The sequence below is a fragment of the Lithobates pipiens genome, unplaced genomic scaffold, assembly GCF_037356315.1.
Source record: "Lithobates pipiens isolate NorthernLeopardFrog02 unplaced genomic scaffold, aLitPip1_a1.2 Scaffold_27, whole genome shotgun sequence".
In the NCBI taxonomy this organism is placed as follows: Eukaryota; Metazoa; Chordata; class Amphibia; order Anura; family Ranidae; genus Lithobates; species Lithobates pipiens.
This window is the reverse complement of record NW_027507788.1, coordinates 80191845-80202992: the sequence shown is the minus strand read 5'-3', so window position 1 is coordinate 80202992 and position 11148 is coordinate 80191845. Positions and strand designations below refer to the sequence as shown.

The following is an 11148-nucleotide window of genomic DNA, read 5'->3' as shown; positions in this document are numbered from 1 at the left end:
ATCTTTTTAGTCATTGTGACACATTGTTTTTTAGATGGATTTTAATAAATTTATTAGCCTTTTATGTTGTGGTCCATTCATGTTACATCTCACAAGGTAACTTATTTTATTAGCAGGAGCTATTCTTTATTGTTGCTCCAATTTTTGTATTTTGGAGGGGGAAATCCTCCATGATTGTACAAATCACTGTTCAGCCATCTCTGATCTGATCTACCATCCCTGATCACTGGCCAGGCCTGGAGTACACAAAGATGAGGTGTCCAGGGATCTGTCCTGTCCATCCCACCTTAGCGGCCCGCAGCCAGTACAGGTGGGGATTTCCATTCAAGCTTACTGTGCCACACAACGGCTCTACATACACAGCCTATAACGCCGCTGAAGGAAAGGAGATACTGATCAAGTTAGGACTTTTGGAACCAGACAATTCGATCCATTGCCCTCCCACACCTGGACCCAGTCCTATTTGGAACACACCTTCATCTCGTCGGAGCCAAGGAAGCTGGCGCCAATCTCTCAGAGAAAAAACAGCCTGATTCATCCCACTAATGTTGGGATTATGTTGTAGTGGTGTGAGTGGGCCCAGAGGTGAAGAAAGCTTGTCCTGTTTGGACAACAGATGGAAAATTTCTAGGGTAGTCCCTATTAAGGGGTGTTCTTTTAGTTTCGGAGGGTATGTGGAGTTCGGGATCCATGGGGAGAAAAGTAGGGGTATCGGGACGGAGTCCCTTTTTAGCATCACCCAATCCTTCATATCAGAATGGCAGTGCCAGTCCACAATTCTCGCGATATGAGTTGCGTGGTAGTAGTTCCTGAAATTTGGTACCCCCAGCCCTCCCAGACTCTTTGGCCTCATTAATAGGGAGAACTTGATACGTAACTTTAGTGTTTTTTTTATGAAACAGTTTCTTTCCAAAAAAAAGTTTGAAAAATTGCTGCGCAAATATCATGTAACATAAAAAGTTGCAAAGACCACCATTTTATTCTATAGGGTCTCTGCTAAAACAATATATAATGCTTGGGAGTTCTGAGTAATTTTCTAGCATAAAAAAAAAAAAAGATGATTACATGTAGGAGAGAAGTCTCAGAATGGGCCTGGGTGGCAAGAGGTTAATTATCATAAGTAATATACAAATAATTATTATAAGCACTGTGAGTTCATCCTCAGTCTGCTGCAGAGTGTTCCAGCCTGTATTTAAGCTGGCCGCTCTGTATGTAGCTTCTGACAGGCTGCGCAAGCAGTGCTGTATCTCCGGAACCATAGATAATAGCAGCCCCATATTTTAACCAGTGCTGTAATGGGTCTTTAGCTACATACCCCCCAAATGTGGGGTCTCTGACTCCTGAGCTACAATGCTCAAAGTCGATCCTTTTTTTTTTTTCTTGGGCAAATGGGCCTTTCTTGAGAAAGGGGCCTGGAGCTGCAGCTCCAATAGCCCCTATGTTAATCTGGCCCTGAAGCGGCCCGCAGCCAGTACAGGTGGGGATTTCCATTCAAGCTTACTGTGCCACACAACGGCTCTACATACACAGCCTATAACGCCGCTGAAGGAAAGGAGATACTGATCAAGTTAGGACTTTTGGAACCAGACAATTCGATCCATTGCCCTCCCACACCTGGACCCAGTCCTATAAGGGGATACCTATTGAAATACTAAGTCAAGTACCAATATGCTTAGGCTTGCATTTCAATAGGTATCAGAATTGCGTACGTAACATACTATGTACAAAATAACGTGACTAGATGACAGAGCATCTGTCTGTAGTTTCATTTTTATACATTGCTGAGAGACACAAAAGCTAGATAAGGACTGGTTACGCAAGAATATGGTCAGTTAGCAGATGCTGAAAGGGCAAAAATAACTGTCAGGAGATAACCTTTAACTTACATTTCAGGAAAGAGCTAATGTCATGAGTTAAATTGTTGATGTATGTGAAACTCACTGGGCAGGGCTTTGTAAATACCATATAAAAGAAGGTCCTCTTCCCATTAAACCCTGTAATCTTCACCACGTACAAATGGAGTGTATGTGTATTGATTAACCGCCGGCGTATGGGACCTCCATTAAGCCACTCCAGCCTAGGCTATCCAGGGGAATCTAGAAGACGAACACCTTACAGTTTTTGGTACCAGGAGTGGGGTGTGTTTGCACAGGTAAGTCATTTACACCTTTACCTCTTTTTATGGTAATTGGCGTTTATGCTTGACCTGTCCAAACAACCATTATAAGAAATGTAATTGTATATATATATATATAAACTGTGCCTTCGCAACGGACTAGGCTGGTCGCTTGGGGGGTGAAAAGGGTTCGCAGGTATTGAGGAGTCTGACTAGGTTGGTCCGACTATAACCTAAGAGAGATATTTATGATTATATTCTAACACGGGAGGTATCATATACGCCCGTGACATAAGGATTGGCTAAATGGACGCCCACTTTGAGAACTTTTAAAGTGCACTATATATATATAATATAATGCATCATGATGTGATTACTTGATAAATGTACATGTAAAGTTTTAAAGCTGAAATCTTAAACCATAAAAATATGTCTGTTTCTCTTTAGGTGCAAGCGTAAGTATATAGAGTATTAACGTTGTATAAGATATAATTATATAGAGTGGATATCTGTTTGAATAAACCCAAATGTTGTTAAATGAATACAGAGTATTAAGAACCAGATTGTAGTGAGGTAGCACCCGCCTGTTCACACTGCACGCTAGGTTTATTTTTTTCTTAGCATTTATGAAAGGTAGATTCTTTTGACCACTAGACCTACAGGCTTCTCTTGCAGACTTGGTATAAGAGGGGTATATCCCGCCACCAGGAAAGATTTACCCTTCATCATATATTAAGGGTAAATCTTCATAGTTTTATATAAGTCCATCTGCCCCAAAAAAGATCAGGGATCCTACTCCCAGACCAGAGACCGGATTGTTGAACAAACCGGGTGTTATCACCTGTGTCCTACCACTAGACACACACTGCCCAGACTACTAGATGGGGAATTCTGCAGCAACCCAAGCCATGGCCACCCCATCACCCTATGAATTTGTCAGTAATATGATCCCTGGCCCCCAGGTAGAACCATTTTGGACACAAGTCCGAGAAAGGTGTCAGCAATTGGGGATACATTACCCAGGGCCATATGGTCCTTGTACTGAGGAAGACTGGCAGGAAGTAAGTAAAATATGCCAAATCCACAAAAATTCATACCCTCCAGGGAAGTGGGAAAATATTCAATATATGAAAGATTGTTACCATGCATGGGATAAATGTCTATGCAAATATAAAAAGAAGCATATTAATAAAACTACAAAGCTTACTCCAAATATAGGACCCAGTGCTATGGCTGAAGCCACTGCACCCCCTTCACCTCCCCCTCCCCCACCTCAATGTCCACCCCCACCTTATGTTATGGTAAAAAACGAGGATGGGACGCCAGGTTCATACCTTCAACTATATCCTTCACTGGATCCTGTAGTCCTAGCCGCCATAGCACACACCACAGCAACACCACAACAAGTGGCCCAATGGGAACAAATAAGTAGGGGCAGAGAGGAAGAGGGGAGACAGGAAGAAGTTACAGGACAAGAAGAGGTGGGTAGTCCCGAAAAGCAGGAATTAGAGGCAAAAATAAAAGAGTTTGAAGAGAAGAAAACGGAGGAAGAAGAGAGAATAGGGAAAAGGAGAACTGAGTTAGAAACACTTATGGAAGACCTAAAACAAAAAGAAATAGTCCTCAATGAGGCAGAAAAGGTACAAGTGGATAGGAAAATAGAGTTAGAAAGGTATCAGAAAGACTTGGAAGAAAGGGAGAAGGAATTCCAGGAGGGAAGAGAGAGAGAGAGGAACAAAGGATGGAGGACTTAAAAAAGGAACTAGAAAAGATAAAAAGGCAATTAGGGAAGAAGGAGGAAATGTTAAAAGAAGCGCAGGATAGGATTATAGTGCTGCCCCCCACCACTACAAGAAGCCATACAAAAGAGACACCTATTCCCAAAACTGAGGAGTCAGGTCCAATTAGTAAAAAAGGGACATCATCCATAGAAGAGGAAACTGAGAAAGAAGCAGTAGGGGCTTCATTCAAAGCACCTTTGATGACCATAGGGGACACCGAGGTGCATATACCATTACCTTTGGGTACACTCTCCAAAATAAAAGAACTATGTCCCAATCCCAAGAAGTATCCACGAGATGCAGGTACCTTTCTGGCAAAATATAGTGCAGGCACAGGGCTTGACAAAGATGACATAAAAGGTATTCTTAGCATTGTAGACCCAGACAGCCCAGAAGTAGCCCCTGTAGACGACCTATGGACAACCCATATCCAGACCGATAAGGATTGGATATCCTTTTGGAAAGGCATGGGAGGTCATTGGTCCAAATTATACAAAGGATCATCTGCACTCCAAGAACTGATCCTAGCCAAGCAGGAACCTAAAGAGAAATTCTATGATTACTGTAACAGAGTATACTCCCTATGGAAAGCTGTAGATGGGGCCACACAACAATTATTTACTACTACCATTATGTCGGGAGGCGATCCCAAAGTGACGCAATTGCTCAAATTCACAAACCCCAAATGGGCGGAGCAAGCACCAGATGAATTCATGAAGGACGCTAGGTCCAGAGAGATTTCAGGGGTCTTTGAACAAAAAGGGGGAATTTTCCCCTCCTTGACACAAACACAAACCCTAGTCACACCTGAAACCTCATCCTCACCACCGCACCTCATGACCATGCAGCCCTACCCACCTGACCAAGGATGTTTCAATTGTGGGGAACAGGGACATTGGAAATCACAGTGCCCATATAGACAGAGGGTGAGCTATCCAAGGGGCAGGGGAAGGGGGTACAACGCTGCTAATCGCCCCCCCCTCACATTACAAGGTACCCCCAATACCCGCCACCTCCCCAAACACCATCTCAAAACCATGCGCTCGCACAGCCACCCTACACCCCAACCTCTAACAGACCTCCCCCTCGAATCCCCATGCAGTGGCCGTCTACCCGACAAACACACCCCCAATAGGGATGCCTAGAGTATGTCCCTTCCCTCAGTCTGGTGTGCCATAACCTATCATGGAAGAGTCTACCACAAGTTATATTACGCGTAGACAACCACATAGTGTGTTTCCTGCTTGATTCAGGTGCCACTTTTAGCTCATTAAATGATGAGAGGTATGACACACCACTGTGTACTGAGGGACACTCTATTGGAATAAATGGGACATCGGTTACTCATTCCGTCACCCCGCCTTTACCAGTCTCTACCCCGGATGGACTAGAGCTATGTATGCAGAGTTTCGCTGTCCTGACTTCCTGTCCAGTATCCCTAATGGGCAGAGATTTACTGTCCCAGTTAAACATTACCATTAAGTTTGACAAAGACGGCTCCCTCACTGCAAGTTCCCCTCTTTGTGACTTACACAGCCCAAAAAGACATGCACACAGGAGTTTCTTTCTAATGATACCTTCCTCCCTTGACCATCACACAATTTGGGCAGAAAACAAAGGTAGTGTGGGCTTTATTAATTGCACACCATATGCACCCCAAATGCGATCAGATGCGGGGATACAATATCAAAAACAGTATCCCCTACCCCCAGAGAAAGTCAAAGGCATCTCCCCTCAAATTAATGATTACATATCAAAAGGTATCCTGAGACCAATCATCAGTCCCTGGAACACGCCCATTTACCCCGTAAAAAAGGCCAGTGGGGAGTGGAGACTTGTACAAGACCTAAGGGCAGTTAACAAACAAGTGATTCCACTTCCACCCCTAGTCTCAGACATCACTTTTATCTTCTCATGTATACCGGCACATTCTCTATGCTACACAGTGATTGATTTAGCAAATGCCTTCTTTAGCATTCCCATTGCGGAAGAGGCCCAGCCTATGTTTGCCTTCTCCTGGACGGAGGGTCAGTTGACGGGTCAGTTGACGGGTCAGTTAACCTGGACACGCCTACCTCAGGGGTATGTTGATAGTCCTGCTGCCTTCTCTATGGTACTCAATGAGACTGTCAAGTCTTGGACGCCTGAGCGAGGGTCGGTGCTAATACAGTATGTGGACGACTTGCTCTTGTGCAGTCGCACTGCTGAAGATTGTGCGGTCGATTCCACATCTCTGTTGAACCATCTAGCCCACATCGGGCATTTAGCATCCAGAAAGAAGATACAGTGGTGTATGCCACAAGTGGAATACTTGGGGTGCATACTGAAAGGGGGAACAAGGATGGTCTCCCCCAAACGCGCCGCAGCCCTACAAGCTCTGAGCCCCCCAAAAGACAAGGCAGCCCTGCTCTCATTCTTGGGCGCTGTGGTATATTGCCGCCAGTGGATCCCCGACTGTTCTCATTATGATGGCATACTAAGAGAGGCCACCGCCTCAACAGCACCTAGGCAGGTTGATTGGACAGAGGAATGGCTTAAGGCCTTCCAGGCCCTATTGAACAGTTTGTCATGTGCACCCGCCCTGGGGTTGGTAGACTATGGTAAAGCTTTTCAACTATACTGTGTAGTCTCGGGGACCTCTTTTGCCGCGGTTTTGACACAACAGCATGGAACAGGCTACCGCCCTGTCTCCTACCTATCTAAAAAACTCCCCCTTCAGGTTCAAGGCATGCCATCATGCCTTCAGAATTTAGCCGCTTGTGCTATGGCCGTACAAGATGCCAACAAGATGGTCTTGGGACACCCGATGACGCTTTACACCACACATTCTGTCACCCACCTCATACAGAACATGAACACCCAACACATGACCTCACAAAGACTCAGTGGATATGAGATTTCCCTCATGAACACAGACAATCTGTCTCTCAAATATGTTCCCGCCAACAATCCTGCCGTCCGTCTCTTGCACTCCATGTTACGCCTACCACAAGACCCAGACCAGTTTCATGACTGTATAACACAAGTGGAGTCTATCACATCACCAAGACCAGACCTCACCGACGTACCGATTACCAATGCAGACGATGTTTTTGTGGACGGTAGTTGCTCCCGTCCCTCTGATTCCACCTTCCAAACAGGATATGCAATAGTCCAGTTGCCGAACAAGGTATTAGAAGCCAAACCACTGCCCCCCTCTTCGGCTCAGGTGGCTGAACTAGAAGCCCTCACCAGGGCCTGCATTTTATTTACAGATAAGAAGGTGAACATTTACACAGACAGTAGATATGCATTTGGGGTGGTGCATGACTTCGGAGTAATATGGGCTAAAAGAGGTTTTAAAACAGCGGATAATAACCCTATTTCCAATGCTACCCAGATTCAGGCACTTCTTCGGGCTATTTTGCTCCCAAAAGAGGTGGCAATAATTAAAGTAAAAGCACATTCTTCAGATAATAGCAAACTTTCCAAGGGAAATGCTTTAGCTGACGAGAAGCGAAAAAGGCAGCCCAGTCCTCCACCCAGGAGCCCACCCCCACGTCCATGTACTTTAAGGATCATTTCACCTGTCCTAACTTTAAATCTGTAGTGGCACAAATGCAATCATTAGCCACTGAGGAAGATGTCTTGTATTGGGTGAAGGCTGGCTTGACCAAAGACCCAGAGGGTCTGTGGTCAAAAGAGGGGAAGATATTGGGAATACCTGAGGCAAGCAGTATTCTAATTCTCTCCTACCTTCATGGTCCAGGACACATAGGTGCCGTCCCTTTAGCCACTATGTACACCAAATCTTTCTGCACAAACGCCTTGAATAAACAAGTCAAACTCCTGACCACAAGTTGCCTTACCTGTGCTCAAAACAATGTGCAGGGCAAACGGCATGGCCTACATGGTCATCTACCCCCACCAATAGGTCCCCTTACAGATTTACAAGTAGACTTCACACACATGCCAAAACAAAAGGGGAGCCTAAAATTCCTGTGCGTTGTCGTAGATAAATTTTCAGGCTGGGTTGAAGCCACTCCCTGTGCAGGTGAGACAGCCAATATAGCAGCAAAATGCTTGCTGAATAACTGAATTTGTAGGTTTGGCATACCAACATCTATTTGGTCAGATAGGGGACCTGCATTCAGCTCCTCCGTTACCCAGGCTGTGGCTAAATTGTTAGGGCTGCAATGGAAACTACACATCCCCTATCACCCTCAAAGTGCAGGGGTAGTGGAAAGAATGAATAGAAATATAAAGGATAAATTGAAAAAGGCCACAGGGGGCACAATGAAGGGATGGCTTGATCACCTCCCTTCTGTGCTATTCCAGATTAGGACGGCACCCCACGCCAGAACGAAACTTTCACCTTTTGAAATTTTGATGGGAGTCCCCGCAAACATAGAACTACCCCCATTAGACCAAGACACTGATATTGACATTTATTCCCAACAGGAAATGTACGTGAAAAACCTTGTAAGTATGCTTCATGAAATGAACGAACAAGTTTCTGTCACCTTTTCTCCTATTTCCACAGAGCCAACACACCCCTTCATCCCAGGAGATCAAGTGCTAGTCAAGCAACTGGCCCACAAAAAGAGGATCGGACCAATCTACTCTGGACCTTGGAAGGTTGAAAAGGTGTCCAGAACTGCGGTCCTGACTGACCAAGGAAACACCTGGATCCACGCCAGCAGGCTGAAAAAGTGCCCACCGCTTCCCACAACCCCCGACCCCCCACCTATTGAAGAAGAACCCGACCCACCCGAACAGCTACCGGAACTGCAAGAGATTCAGGAAGGCATTGGACAATTAACCCTTGAAACCTTACACGATAGCGAGGAAGAAGGACAAGCATAAGAACTTGTAGAAATGTTTTTACCTTCAGTGTCAGGGAAGGCTGTATGCCTCTGGGGAAGTCTGGTACTATTTGTATTCCTGCCCACATGGTTTATAGCCAACTGTATATATCATCCAGAAGACTTAGGTCTATTAAAAGGGATATGTGGACCACCTAAGATGAATAATACCCCCGGCCAAAGACATATTAGAAGTATTGTACCCGTTAATGAGTCACCTAAGGGACTGACTGACAAGATGTTACTACTAAAATTCAAATATAGCTATGCTCAAAAATCCGGTTTTGAGAAATGCTGGATTTGCAGCAAGCTACATCCCAGTACAGCTAGAATCCCTCTCATGGCAGTCCCCTTGAATTTTACCCCCCTCCTTAATGGAACACCCCCTATTGTCCTAACGAATGTTACTAGGACCCTTCCAAATAAAACCCTCACTTTCCAAATTATAGGTAGAAGCCACTTCCCAGACTGGTGTTTCCGACTGGGAAACACCACAGATGGAGCCGAGGTTTGCAAACAAACAAAACTTAACATTTCAATGACATCGCTTAACAGTCCTTCTTTCTTCCATACTTCAGATCCCACCCTAAATGCCACCTTTTTAGACTTCCTTAGCTCCAGTACTAAGTCTACAATACACCAATTAATGTCAATTCTGATGCTCTCTGGCCTTTCTGATACTCTTAGGAACGTGTTCCATAAACGGCCCCTAGCTCTAGGAAATACCATATATATATGCTGCGGCAAACTCTGTCACCCCTGGATCCCAACCAAACCCCAGGGGTGGTGTTACCTTGCAGCCCTGGTTCCTATCATGGGGGTATTAGGGGATAACAAGGGAAGTCACCTCCTTGAAGCTAGCATGCATCCTAGATATCCCCTTAGACACCGTAATAAACGAGAATTGTTTTTAGAAAAAGATATGGCCTGGGCATGGTTCCCTTCCTGGACAGGATGGGGAATTGACCTAATGAAAAGATTAAATAATTACACTGGCATAATTGATGAGATTCTGGAGGAAAATTCTGATGACATAACCAAACTAAATCTAGAAACTAGGGCAATTAGGAAGCAACTAGAACTACATGAGTTGGCTATAGAAAGTATGAGTGCAGCCCTTACTGGCCTCTGTGAGACTACTGAGGATTATGAGTGCTGTACCTGGATTCATAATACCAGCATCGAAGTCCCAGACTACTATGACGTTATTGCCCAACACAGGGAAGAGGTAAATAAACTACAGAAAGAGGCAAGGAACATAGGAAAAAACTGGGATCCCTTCTCGAGCAGTTTTAGTTTTGGGGGATTAATATCTTGGCTCCGAAATGCTGCCATGACAATTGTCACTGTGATTCTCTTCATTCTATTTTTATATGCCTGTTATAAGATAATCAAATGTTTATGTAAAAAGGGAAACACGGCCGCTCCCGAGGATCTGAAACTCACTTCCATTGTTAAAGGTCCAACGGTATGGTATAAAAACCAAGAGCACGAGGGTTCGGAGTATGAAGCCTGTGCTATTAAATTAGAAAAGGAATGATCATTATGTAAATCACAGAATGATCAAAGGGAGGATTATAAGGGGATACCTATTGAAATACTAAGTCAAGTACCAATATGCTTAGGCTTGCATTTCAATAGGTATCAGAATTGCGTACGTAACATACTATGTACAAAATAACGTGACTAGATGACAGAGCATCTGTCTGTAGTTTCATTTTTATACATTGCTGAGAGACACAAAAGCTAGATAAGGACTGGTTACGCAAGAATATGGTCAGTTAGCAGATGCTGAAAGGGCAAAAATAACTGTCAGGAGATAACCTTTAACTTACATTTCAGGAAAGAGCTAATGTCATGAGTTAAATTGTTGATGTATGTGAAACTCACTGGGCAGGGCTTTGTAAATACCATATAAAAGAAGGTCCTCTTCCCATTAAACCCTGTAATCTTCACCACGTACAAATGGAGTGTATGTGTATTGATTAACCGCCGGCGTATGGGACCTCCATTAAGCCACTCCAGCCTAGGCTATCCAGGGGAATCTAGAAGACGAACACCTTACAAGTCCTATTTGGAACACACCTTCATCTCGTCGGAGCCAAGGAAGCTGGCGCCAATCTCTCAGAGAAAAAACAGCCTGATTCATCCCACTAATGTTGGGATTATGTTGTAGTGGTGTGAGTGGGCCCAGAGGTGAAGAAAGCTTGTCCTGTTTGGACAACAGATGGAAAATTTCTAGGGTAGTCCCTATTAAGGGGTGTTCTTTTAGTTTCGGAGGGTATGTGGAGTTCGGGATCCATGGGGAGAAAAGTAGGGGTATCGGGACGGAGTCCCTTTTTAGCATCACCCAATCCTTCATATCAGAATGGCAGTGCCAGTCCACAATTCTCGCGATATGAGTTGC

At 44.6% G+C, this 11148-nt stretch overlaps 1 long non-coding RNA gene across 1 annotated transcript; it reads left to right on the top strand.

Moving 5' to 3' along the window:
* The first annotated feature begins 1633 nt into the window (after window positions 1-1633).
* On the top strand, window positions 1634-10707 carry LOC143933939 (uncharacterized). The gene is made up of 2 exons (XR_013263176.1): window positions 1634-2152; window positions 8420-10707. It is a non-coding gene; the product is annotated as an uncharacterized LOC143933939 (long non-coding RNA).
* The last annotated feature ends 441 nt before the right edge of the window (window positions 10708-11148 follow it).